Below are 12,691 nucleotides of genomic sequence, written 5' to 3'. Positions count from 1 at the left end.
CACCCAAGTCTCACTGAAAATTACAAAAAGACCCAAGTTCTTTGCCTCCACAACCCACATTTCAATCAAATGTGCTCTTATTTGGAATCATGACAGCAAAAGAGAACATCCAGGCACCATGGAAAGAGAGAGAAGGTAAGAGCAGGGGGTCAAGGGCAGAACCCTGAGGAATATAAATATATAAGAATCAGGAAGATGAAGAGCCCTTGGAGAAGATGGAAAAAGAGCAGTTAGGAGAAAGCCAGAAGAGTACAAAGCCTCAGAAGCCAAGTGTGCAGAGAGTAACAACAAGAAGAGAGTGTCTAACAGAGTCAGAGACAGCAGAATACTCAAAGAGCAGGGCTGGGAAGTGTCCATTTGTGTTGACAGGTAGGCCTAGTCCCTGACAATTCCTCTAACCTCACAGAAGCATCTGTAACCAGCCATGCTCCCCACTCAGAACCCCAGCGGTAAGAAATGAACCACAGATGGCTAGTCAAGTGCTGACTTGGGAAATATTGACCTGTTGCTGGTTCATTCTCATTGAACTCCTCCTCTTGAGGCCATCTTCATGTTTTGACCTGGTTAGGTAGGTCTTTGTGACCTGGCTTTTAGACTCTACTTGTGTGTGCATGTCTGAGGTTCTGGACTGCTCTCTCAGCTTAGGAAACCCAGTCTTACACCACATCCCTACTGTTTGGTTACCACCTCCTCCTACTTGAGGGAGTGAGGTCAGACACTGTCCCTTAGTCCACAAGGCTGTGTCTCCTGCTAATTCTCAGCAACTCAGCTTTCAGAAGGGAAATAAAGAGTGTGGTTTCAAATGGTGGCTGCTGTATCTACTCTGTAGATGTGGCAAATTACTGACAATGGGCTTCTGGCTTTGAGGTCACAAGTTGCTGTTCAGACCTTGCCAAACCTTGCAATGCCTGTGGCCAGAGCAAGACCTCTGTCTTCAGATGGCCCTCCCAGTGGCCATGCTTCTTAATCCAGCCAGCTTAAGCAGTTGATGGTGATATGAGATTTATATTTGGGGATAAGAAGACACTTATGAAGTGGAAATTCTCATGTATGGAAAAATAAGAATACTATTGTCCAACTACAGCCTGGAAGGCCACACTATGGACACCATTGGGACCTTCTTATAGTCACAACTAACTGGCAAGAGCCTTTGATGTCCCTAGAGTAGCCAACTACAGTGTTAGAGTAGGTAAGCATCCAGACCTGCTTCACTCCCAGCAACATGAACTGAACTCTAAGGTGAGGGCATCAGAATCCTCCAGCACCTTTGCTATTTGCATTCAGCTGGAGGCTGCATATCTATCACTCTTCCATGATGACACCCCACCCAGCGAGGGTTACCAGATCCATTAAATAAACACACAGGAAAACCCAGTTAAGTTTGAATTTCAGCTAAACAACAAATACTTTTTTAGTCTAAGTATGTGCCACACAACATTTGGGATACACTTACACTAAAAATTTTTTCAGTGTTCATCTAAAATTCAAATTCAACCAGGTGGCCTGTATTATATCTGGCAACCCCCATAACCTGAGATAGGAATTCATAGACCTTGGGATCCACTGGGCCTCCACTTCTCTCAGAAAGGCATTGGGACACTTTGTGAATGAGAAAAGCCAAGAACTTGGGCCTCTGCTAGGACTCTTGGGGTCGTGATCTGTCTGGTCCCCTCATGGTCCTCCTGGGTCAGCTCTGGGTATGCATGAAATTAGTCCTTCTCAGTTCCTATAACCTTGTTTGCCTTTCATTAGCTGCATTTGGAAGATAAAGGGTAAAAGATCACTTTCTAGAAGTGCCTAGATAATTTTTAGAGACCACGATGCCCCTTGTCCTGTTTTTTTTTTTTTTTGCTTCTTGTTTTTTTTCTTTTTTTAATTTTTTTATTTTTAATCACTGTTCAAGTACAGTTTTCTTCCTTTTACTCCCACTCCAGCCCACTCACCCAACACTCCCCACTTCCCTCCCATTACCACCCTCCCCCTTAGTTTTTGTCCATGTGTCCTTTAAATTTGTTCCTGTAAACCTTCCCATTCTCCCCTGAAATTCCCTCTTCTCTCCCCTCTGGCCACTGTCAGCCTGTCCTGTATTTCAGTGTCTTTGGTTATATTTTGCTTGTTTCTTTGTTTTGTTGATTAGGTTCCTGTTAAAGGTGAGATCATATGGTATTTGTCTTTCACTGCCTGGCTTATTTCACTTAGCATAATGCTTTCCAGCTCCATCCAAGCTGTTGCAAAGGGCAGGAGCTCCTTCTTTCTTTCTGCTGCATAGAATTCCATTGTGTAAATGTACCATAGTTTTTTGATCCATTCATTTACTGATGGGCTTCTAAATTGCTTCCAGCACTTAGCTATTGTAAATTGTGCTGCTATGAACATCGGGGTGCAAAGGTTCTTTTGTATTGGTGTTTTAGTGTTCTTAGTATATAATCCCAGCAGTGGGATTGCTGGGTCAAAAGGCAGATCCATTTTTAGTTTTCTGAGGAAGTTCCATACTGTTTTCCATAGTGGTTGTACCAGTTTGCAGTCCCACCAACAGTACACTAGGGTCCCCTTTTCTCCACAACCTCTCCAAAACTTGTTGTTTGTTGCTTTGTTTATGATGGCCATTCTGACTGGTGTGAAGTGGTATCTCATTGTGGTTTTAATTTGCATCTCTCTGATAACTAGCGATATTGAACATCATTTCATGTGTCTTTGGATCCTCTGTATGTCCTCCTCGGAGAAGTGTCTTTTCAAGTCCTTTGCCCATTTTTTAATTGGGTTGCTTGTCTTCTTATAGTGAAGTCGTGTAAGTTCTTTATATATTTTGGAGATTAAACCCTTGTCTGGGTATCATTGGCAAATATGTTTTCCCATACAGTTGGTTCTCTTTTTATTTTGATACTGTTTTCTTTAGCTGTGCAGAAGCTTTTTCTTTTGATGAGGTCCCATTTGTTTATTCTTTCCTTTATGTCCCTTGCTTTAGGGGACATGTCAGTAAAAAAGTTTCTGCATGAAATAGCTGAGATTTTCCTACCTTTGTTCTCCTCTAGGACTTTAATGGTGCCACAGTTTATATTTAAGTCTTTTATACACCTTGAATTTATTTTTGTGTATGGTGTAAGTTGGTGCTCTAATTTCATTTTTTTTTTTTTGCACATAGCTGTCCAGTTCTCTCCACACCATTTGTTGAAGAGGCTATTTTTACTCCATTTTATGTTGCTGGGGTTTTTTGCTTCTTTAACCATGTCCTAATACACCTTTAAATATCTTCACACATACCTTGTCCAACTATGCTTCAGGTTATCCTCTAATCCAACAGTCCTGGGTTTCCTGAAACATAAGCACCTCTAACACAGTCTCCAGAAATGTGTGGCATTTTTGGAACAAGTTCATTGTAGCTGGGTGTCCATAATTCTGGACTGAGAGACCCCCTGATCACTTGAGGACACCTAGACATTCCAATATATGCTTGATAGCAATTTGTTATTTTCTGTGGAACTGACCCAGTAATGACCTCCTGACCTCCTAAAAAAGAGAAGGAAGTTGGCTTGATGTGCTGAGGTTGACACCATTTTTCAAGCAACTCAAGACTCCCTTCATTTCTGCTCCATTATGGCGTTAGCAGGAACTTACTGCGTGCCAGGCACTCTTTTAAGGGCTTTGACTATAATAACAAATTGAATGCTCCTAATAATACTATGAGATATATGCTGTTATTCTCACTGTTTTATAGATGAGGAAACAGAGAGATAAAGTAATTCCTCTAAATTCACACAGGTAAAAAAGCTTGCTAAGATATACAAGCTAAGAGTTGGATGTGGGCAGTCCAGCTCCAGAGTATGTCCTATTAACCTGTTTGCCAACTCTAGGCAGCCTGCACCAAATTAGGTTCAACTCTACACTGTTGGGACTGGTGCTGGCAACACTGGAGGGACCACCCTGACCAAGGAGATCTTCCCTGTCCTCTATTATCCCTATTTAGGAAGGAGAATGCATTACTGTCAGGATGTCTTCAAGGCCTAGAGAGTCTAAGGCCTGATGGAGAGCTCAGTCTGCAGTGGCCTAAAGCAGCCAGAACAAACCTGGAAGCTCAGCTCATGCTGTGAGGTGGCTCACCTGATCTCATTTGCCTCAGTGCCCCATCAGCTACACACCTGGCAACAGGATCACAGAGCAATGGCCTAGATTGTAAGCCTGGGGACCAGGGGCAGTGGAGAGATTCTTTCCCAGGAGACTTTGACTTGAATACTGTAGTCATCTTCAAGACATCTATATGTGGGCTTCATCCAGATCCAGGATCTCTTGCAAGCAACTCAGAAAGGTGTAAAATACCAGGAAAGCCTTTCTATGAGTAGGGTGGTGGACATCCCGCCAGATGCAGCATCAGCTCATCCAGTTGTCTGTTCTGCTGCCAAAACACAGTCTGTGACCCTCTTGTAAGTGTTCTGGTATACTCTCATGACACTAGGACCTCAAGCAAAGATGACCTGGGCTTCCTGAAGAGCAGCTATGACTCCTGATCAGCATACGCCTTGAGCACTGCATCTATGGGACTTCTGTCTCTGTCTGCCTTCTTGCCCAGTTATGACTGTCCTGGTAGTGACAGCTTCATAAAGATGTCACGCTTCCCTCCCCGCTTCTCTCCTCTATCTATTCCAGTCACTTGCACCCTAATGGATAAATGAAAGTTCCTACTTCTATGGTCTGTCAAAGCACTGCTTTCCAACCAGAGCCTTTGGACCTATCAAGTCCACGTCTACCTGCTCACCAGCTCTGGATGGATGATGAGGGTAGTGCTTAAGGAATACCTGCATTCTTTTACCTCTCCCACACAGCTGGCCTCTCTGGCTAGTGTTGCTCCCATAGACTTTGCTTTCAGAATTTATTGTTTCCCATCTTCCAGAACTGATTTCTTTGCAACGATGGTTTTTTTTTTTTCATCCTTACATTTTCTTGCACCACTTCTTCCTGGCACTATTGATACTTCTGCAGCTAGGTAGTACTTGGGAAGATATGCACCAACTTGAAGGAATTTTGATGAATGTATCTGGTATAGAGAGAAGGTTTGAGTTCACAATGCCATCTAATTGTCCCCCTAGCACAATCAAATGTGAAAGCTAGAGGATTGTTGATAATTATACCCCCAGCAACAGCAGCTATCATTTATTAGGCACTTGCTATGTGCTAAATGCTTTGCATATATTTTCTCACTTAATCTTACAACAGTGCAATAGGGATACTATTTTACCTCCACATTGTAGCTGAGAAAACTGATTCACCAAAGATCAATAATGAGTAAATAGTAGAGTCAAATTTTGAACCTCAGTTAATTTAAAACCTGGGCATCCAGCCACTCTACTGCCACCGTCATACATCAGCTAACTTCCTCTATGTCCAATCTTTTAGCTTTTTCAACCATCACTCCAGTGATGAGGGGGGATAAACACAAATTGTGTTCCCAAGAGAGAGCTGACTCATTATGACACAATGGCTGACCTCACCAATGGGACCATGGGAAAGAGTAAAGTCATATTCTAATTTGAGCCTTGAAACCAAGACCCTACCCGAAGGAATTAGGAATTTGTTATAACTACTTTCCTGTTTTGTTCAGTGATGGATTCCAAACACCTACAAACATGCCTCACTCATTAACAAACATTACCCCAACAAACATTAGCAAGGGAGCCCAGGAAGGTGGGTTTGGCCTGATAAAGAGACAAGAACTATAGCAAATCTGGATGACAGGAAAGTTGCTTTTAGTAGATCCATATGGCAGAATATTTGTAACAGTGGTATACCATTTCTTAGCTACTCTTTGCAGGTTTGCTTTTTCCTATCCTATTTCCACTAACAAATTCTGTTTACTCTTCATGTATTTTGTCTTCTACATAATTGCTTATTTGTAAATTCTGCTTTCTTATCATACTGCTCTGCTTCCATATGGCTTTAGTTTGTATAACCATGGTGCTCCATGGCCCCTACTCCATTGTACAGCACCCTTTCAACTTTAATTTTCATGGCAAACTACCTCACTATCTCTATGTCTCTCAGTTCAAATCCCAGAGGAGTGAATCTCATTGACCTCATCTTTTAAATCTGATGGAACCTATCTTTTCCATCTATGCCCTGGTTTTTGGAGGGGCAGCCTTCATGCCAAAGGCCAATCCCTGGTCCAATCAGGAGCCATCCCTGGGTAAAGAACAACCTACCTCTGCTTCTCAGAACAGGGGGCTGTGGGTGGGGCAGTTTCATCTTGAAGAGGAAGTTGGGTGTGGCAGGCACTTTGTTGACATATCCAGTATAGGAGTGCTCCTGGGAGCCCATCGCTCATCTCTGAAAAGTGACTTTATAGGTTAGGACTTTTCATCAGACAGCCCCAGGAGAGCCCAGCCAAATGCAGCTGGTAACTTGCTGAGTTTGGAATTCCTCTTGGCCTGCCATCTCCTTGTAGTCTTCCTTCTGGGACTACCTTGAATTGTAAGCTCATGACCTGTTGGAAGTTGGCTTGTTTCTGGATTTCCTCTTCTACTTAGGTGAGTTGACTTCTGATTAGACTGCTTGACTTTTGGACAAGGTGAGTGTTTAGATTCAGCTTTGGTCTTGGATCATGCTTTTGGCTTGGATGAAATGGCCTCCCTTCTTGCCTCCTTGCTTCCTTGCTTCTACTCAAATTTATTCTGCTCCAAGTTATCACTTACCTGAGGGTACCTTCCCTTCCCAGCCCACCAACATATTCCTGAGGGAAAGACATAAGAAATAGTTGGTGACTTCAGTGAGAGCAATTTTAGAGGGATGGTTGGGGCAGAAACCAGATAGAAGCAAGCTGAGGAAGTGGAAAGAGTGAGTATAAGACTACTCTTCTGAGAAGTTTAGATGAAAAGGAGGGGAAGAAAACAGCTACATGTAAAGAGTTGTTTTATTTTTTATTTTAAGAATTTGCTTCTGATTATATGACATATAACTTTTGAAAAACAAAAAAATTAAAGAATTCATAATTTCCCATAATTCAATTACTCATATAATGATGATAGTTGCTAATTTTTGAGCACCTACTCCATAGAAGAATCATGGTGGTCACTTTATAAATAGTGTTTCTAGTCACTGTAATAGACAAAGGCCAAGATGAGCCAGAATTAAGACAGATATGTCTGTGACGCAGCACAAGGCAATGTCCCTTCCCCTCAAGCAATGATTGACATCTCTTGATTTGCAAGGGGGCTGAGAAGTTTGCCTGAGGGAAACACAAATCCTGGTTTCAGTAGGGTTTTAGTCATGGGTAGATACATCTGGGGAGAGTTATAGAGGTAGGCAGTTTGCTGGTAGGTATAGTGGGACCCCCAGGGAGTACACAACTTGTTGAGGAAGAAGTCTGAGATGGTAAGCTGGACTTTAGTCCTGGAAGGCCATGGCCAGTCTGGCTGTCATGGGTTAGGGCCTTGCTCAGCTTCCCTGTATGTGTTTTCCTGGAAGAAGACAAAGAAGAGCCTCTGTGTAATAGAAAGAACCATTTCATGAAGCTCTGCAATGCCCTAGGGCCTGTCGGTGGGTGGGTAACTGGGTGTAGCACCCAGGAAGAGAATTATGCCTTCCATACTTTGAAAGAAGATGCTGACAGATATCACAGGAGCTATTCAGCTCTAAATTTCCCACAAAACTGGCACCACAGGGCCAGCTGTGGTGGTAGAAAGAGTTTTCATCTAACTTGTAGCAAGGTAATGGTAGATGACATGAGTTCAGTAACACTTTACCTTGAGTATTAATGCTGAAAAAATGGACTCTCTTACTTCCTCTTTTTCAAAAGCATTGTTGACTAGGGGAACAATACAGGACTCTAAACGAGGCACGGGCGTGGGCTTCTAGTTCACTGTGGTGCTGTCAGAGCCAGCATCACGTGTCCAGCTGGGCTAACTGTAACCATGAATGATGGTATAGCTGACTTAAGAACACAGATAAGGTTTTCCTACTGGTGTCTCTGCTCATACAATACCTTTTCCATAAGACCATCCTGTATAGCATAAAACTGAACACCCTCCCTTCCTTATCCCCAACTTTCTCTCTGTAGCACCTATCGGCATAAGGGCTGTGTCCAGGTCTTTGTGTTTATTGTTGTGTCCGCAGAGCCCAGATCAGTGACTAGCACAGAGTATTCAATATTCATTGAGGTCATTCTTTTTGTTGGTTTCTCAAAATATTTGGGAAAGGATGAGAACAACTAATATTTTAAATTGGCATCTTGATGTATAGCCTGGGGGAATCTAGGACATTTGTTAAATTTATCATAACCCTACAAGGCATGTGCTATAATATGCCTATTAGACAGATTAGGAAACTAGGGATTAGAGCAAAAGCAACTTGCTTTAGGCCCCTCAGGGCTGGGGCCAGGGTGAACTGGTGTAAGAAGTAAGAAGGCCCTATAGGAGGCATTGCTATAACTGAAGTAAGAGCTAATAAAGCCTTGATTGGTGTGGTAGAAATGGGAACAGAAAGAAAGAAATGGAAAGGAAAGGAACTGTGAAGGTTGATTGAAATATGGGAGACAGAATTCAACACGCTGCTAGAAGTAGCCTATAAAAGTCAAATGAAGAGAGGTGGATTTCTTCTAAGAATGTGGTAACTTCAATTTCTTTCAGAAAGAGAAGATTGGCTGGTTGAAAGCCAATAACAAAATAGACCAAGTAAATTCAAGTCTCTGGAGCATTGAGAAAAGCTGTGGTAAAAATACATTATTGTACATTACGTACTTGGATTTTAATTGCAAAACAGATGAGAGTAAAATACCTTTGGCAAAAAGAGTCAAAGGTGAGTCATAACATAGAGAAGATTCTGATGGGAGTGTCCAAGGAATGAATAAGAAAGCAGTGCAAAGCCTTGGGGAGAGGGGATTCTCATATTAGGATTCAGGGTTGTTAATCATGAAGTTACTGGGAAATATAAGAAACCCTGGAAATACTGGCTGGCATAGCTCAGTGGATTGAGCGTGGGCTGTGAACCAAAGTGTCGCAGGTTCGATTCCCAGTCAGGGTACATGCCTGGGTTGCAGGCCATGACCCCCAGCAACCACACATTGATGTTTCTCTCTCTCTCTTTCTCCCTCCATTCCCTCTCTAAAAATAAAAATAAATAAAATCTTAAAAAAAAAGAAAATCAGTAAAAAAAAAAAAAAAGAAGATGTTTAAAAAAAAAAAAAAAGAAACCCTGGAAATGGGCCTTGGCTTAGCAAAAAGGAACTATTGGATCAAAGTAAGAAGGTCTGGCCCACTCCACTTTCCATCTCACTCCAGCTCATCAGCTGGTGTTGCAAACTATCCTGTGACCTTCCCAGAGGTTTTGGAAAGGAAACCAGGTGCAGATGACTGGTTCAGAAGGGCCATCTGGGATGCTCAGCCATACACGGTGAAAGGCAGGTAGGAAAATTGAAGATTAATGCATGTAAGAAGCTTCAAGAGGCTAAACCCATCCCAAGTCACATCAGATACTGTCTATAGGGGTGGTAGCCTATTTGTTTATTGGATCAATATTTACTGAGTGTTCTTTATAGGCCAGGCTCTGTGCCAGCACTGGGCTAAGTGCTATAAATTGAGCTCTGAATAAATTATTTCCTAATTTTTCCACTTTCTTCTGGAGAAAGAATTGGAATGACATCTGGCTTTCACTGGCACAGAGATTGACCAGGGCTAGGTCTGCAAGAGGCAGACATCAGCTTGGGCAGAAAAATCAGGTTGGGGACAGCATAGCTTGGCTGATACAATACTTATATTGTAACTGAAATTTGTGTTTATTTTCTATGTTGAACTTGGTATTATTTGTTTTATATTTGATAAACAAATTAACTATTTTATATTTTCTTATATGTAACTTCTAGGTATACAGTTATGATATTTGGGGGAAGGGCTTTTGATTTTCAGTTTTAACAACAACAGCACGCCTACATTCCTGGGCTTGACAATCATCTAAAACAAGTATATTTCAAATCACTCAGTAGAAGCAGCAGCAAATCAGGGAGAGCTCAGGATCCATCACTTCTTAATTACATGGCTAAACCATGAATCACAGTGGGGAAACCCCAGCAAGGTGTGTTTTAAATCACTACAAGAACAGAGATTAGTGTACAGATACTCTGGAGAGATGATTCCTACCCATAACTCTTTGAGACACAACATTTGGTAACCACTTAACTCATAAGGGCAACATGGCAATGAACTTCACGTAGGGTGTGTGCCCTATTTCACTCAGCTTGCAAACAGGCCTACACGATCACTCCTGTTCTCCCAGGCAAGGGAATTTGTCTTAATTAACCAAAGAGAATTGAAGAAGCACAGATGGTATCATCAACAGCCCTAGGCCCTTGACTTATGACACAGAATGGAGATGAGTATTCAAACAATTATTTGCCACTGAGGAATGAGTATTCAAACAATTATTTGCCACTAGGCCATTGTTGCCTAGTAACAATGTTGTACAAGATTGTCAGATCACTGTAGTTGTCTATTTAACTCTGAAACACATATGTGGTTGACACCTACACAGAATCTAGCCCAGTGACTTTACTCTAACTGGAACTCAAAATACATTAAATGAGAAAAATGTTATACCAGTAGAAAAAGGGAAAATAATAGGGGAATAAACAAGAGGAAGAGCCAAAATAAAAGTTCACTTTTTAACTGCATTTAATTTGGCTATATGTCTATAGGTATAGATTCTAGCTGAAAAGATTTTAATTTCTCCTCTAATGTAAACAAGAATTCTAGGAGACAGAAGATTTTAGGACCCACTTTTTAAAGTTTCCAGATCTGTGGTCTATATTATTTCAACCTCAGTCCTATACCCCATTAAAAACTGAAACCATTCTTTGCAAGGCAGAATTTTAATCGGTGTAATTCAATCTTAATGTTGATTAAGTGCTTACTCTGTGCCAGGCACTTTTCTAGTCATTTCACATATATTAACTCATTCAAACTTCACAAAACTCTGAGGTAAGTATTATTGTTTGTATCTTACAGATGAAGTCATTGAGGCACAGAGAGTAAGTAACTTGTTCAAGATCTCATGACTAGAAAGTGATCGTCAGAATACACGGCAGACAACGTGGCTCCCGGACCATACTAGCAGTCACCATTTTGCATTGGCTCTGCAGACTTAGTGATCCCAGTAAATATCTCCAAGGAAAGGGTCTGTGAAAACAACCCTTAGATGTTTAAACATTTCGTATTCGTTTATTACCCACTGAAATTTGTTAACTTTATTTCTAGAACACAGTGACAAGCTTATTTATAAAATCATCTTTTTCTGCCCTCTTTTTCACAAGGTGTAGTAGTAACCTTTAAAGAAACAAAGTAAGTGTAGAGTTACTTTGGTGAGGACAAATGGTGTAGAGCAATTCTTATGTAAGCTGGGCTGGCCTTCCAGGACCTGCCTTTAAGAGGTATCCCCTGTCAGCAGTGAAAGCAACCTACATACTAACGGAAATAATTTTCAATCAGATCATAATGTTTGTTTATTTATATGCATTAAAATCTTCCTAGACAGCAAAAGGTACATTTCATTTTTCTTTCTTTTTTCTGCTTTATGCAAAGTTTTATATTCTAATTCCATACATTTTATTTTCTTCAGCTTGAATTAAAATGCTTGAATTTGTCCTGGCTGGTGTGGCTCAGTGGATTGACTGCTGTCCTGTGAAGCAAAGGGCTGCAGGTTTGATTTCCAGGTAGGTCACATGCTTGGGTTGCAGGCCAGGTCCTGTCCCCCGTTGGGGGCGTGTGAGAGGCAACCAACTGATGTTTCTCTCACACATTGATGTGTCTCTCCCTCTCTTTCTCTTTTCCTCCCCCTCTCTAAAGATTAAAAGAATAAAATAAACTGCATTATCTGATAAAACAGTAAAGTGGGCTAGGAGTATGAAGATCACATGCTTAGTTCCCCTTTTTTCTAACAAGATGTGAATTCTTCATTTATAAAACAAAGTGAAGATCTAAAATGCATATTCTGAAAATATGGCATTGTGATTCCTTAATAGTATGTTAGAATGCTATATAAATTCTCAGAGCAACAATTATATAATTTTTCATATAACCCCTGTTTAACCAATGATTTATTTAACTGCCTTAGAACAGTATAAATGGAAACCCAGATCCTAAATCTTATAACCAAATGAGCTTCTCCTTATTTATTTATTCAATTTCATTTAATTTGATGGCAGAAGATCTTAATGAAATTGTATTTATTTATTTTTTTAATTACAATTTATATTCAATATTATTTGGTATCAGTCTGGCATATAGTAGTTAGCCAAGCATATACTTTACAAAGTAGTTCCCCCATATTTCTAGTACCCACCTGGCACTGTCCACAGTTATGGTGACATTACTGACTATATTAACTGTGCTATACTTTACATCCCCATGACTGTTTTGTGAATACCAATTTATACTCCTTAATTCCTTCAACTTTTCCACCCAGCTTCCCACTCTACCTCGCCTCTGGCAACCATCAGTCTGATCTCTATCTATGAGTCTGTTTCAATTGTGTCGTTCATTTATTTTGCCCTTTAGAGTTCACATATGAGTGAAATCATATGGTATTTGTCTTTCTCTGTCTAATTTACTTCACTTAGCATAATAACCTCTAGGTCCATCCATGCTGTTGCAAATGGTAAGATATCATTTTTATGACTAACATTCCATTGTATATATGTACCACAGCTTTTTTATCT

The 12,691-nt window shown here is 40.8% G+C and overlaps 1 protein-coding gene across 1 annotated transcript in view; it reads left to right on the top strand.

Annotated features, from left to right (window-relative positions):
* Positions 1-6,306: 6,306 nt before the first annotated feature.
* Positions 6,307-12,691, top strand: part of NOTCH2 (notch receptor 2) — a 196,293-nt gene continuing 189,908 nt past the window's right edge. The window contains exon 1 of the mRNA XM_036015694.1: positions 6,307-6,515. The gene's annotated coding sequence lies outside the window, so the exon portion shown is untranslated. The remainder of the gene's footprint in view (positions 6,516-12,691) is intronic.

This window comes from Phyllostomus discolor, chromosome 14 (assembly GCF_004126475.2).
Source record: "Phyllostomus discolor isolate MPI-MPIP mPhyDis1 chromosome 14, mPhyDis1.pri.v3, whole genome shotgun sequence".
Classification (NCBI taxonomy): Eukaryota; Metazoa; Chordata; class Mammalia; order Chiroptera; family Phyllostomidae; genus Phyllostomus; species Phyllostomus discolor.
Note: the sequence above shows the minus strand (reverse complement) of the source record. Positions and strands in the feature narration are given on the sequence as shown.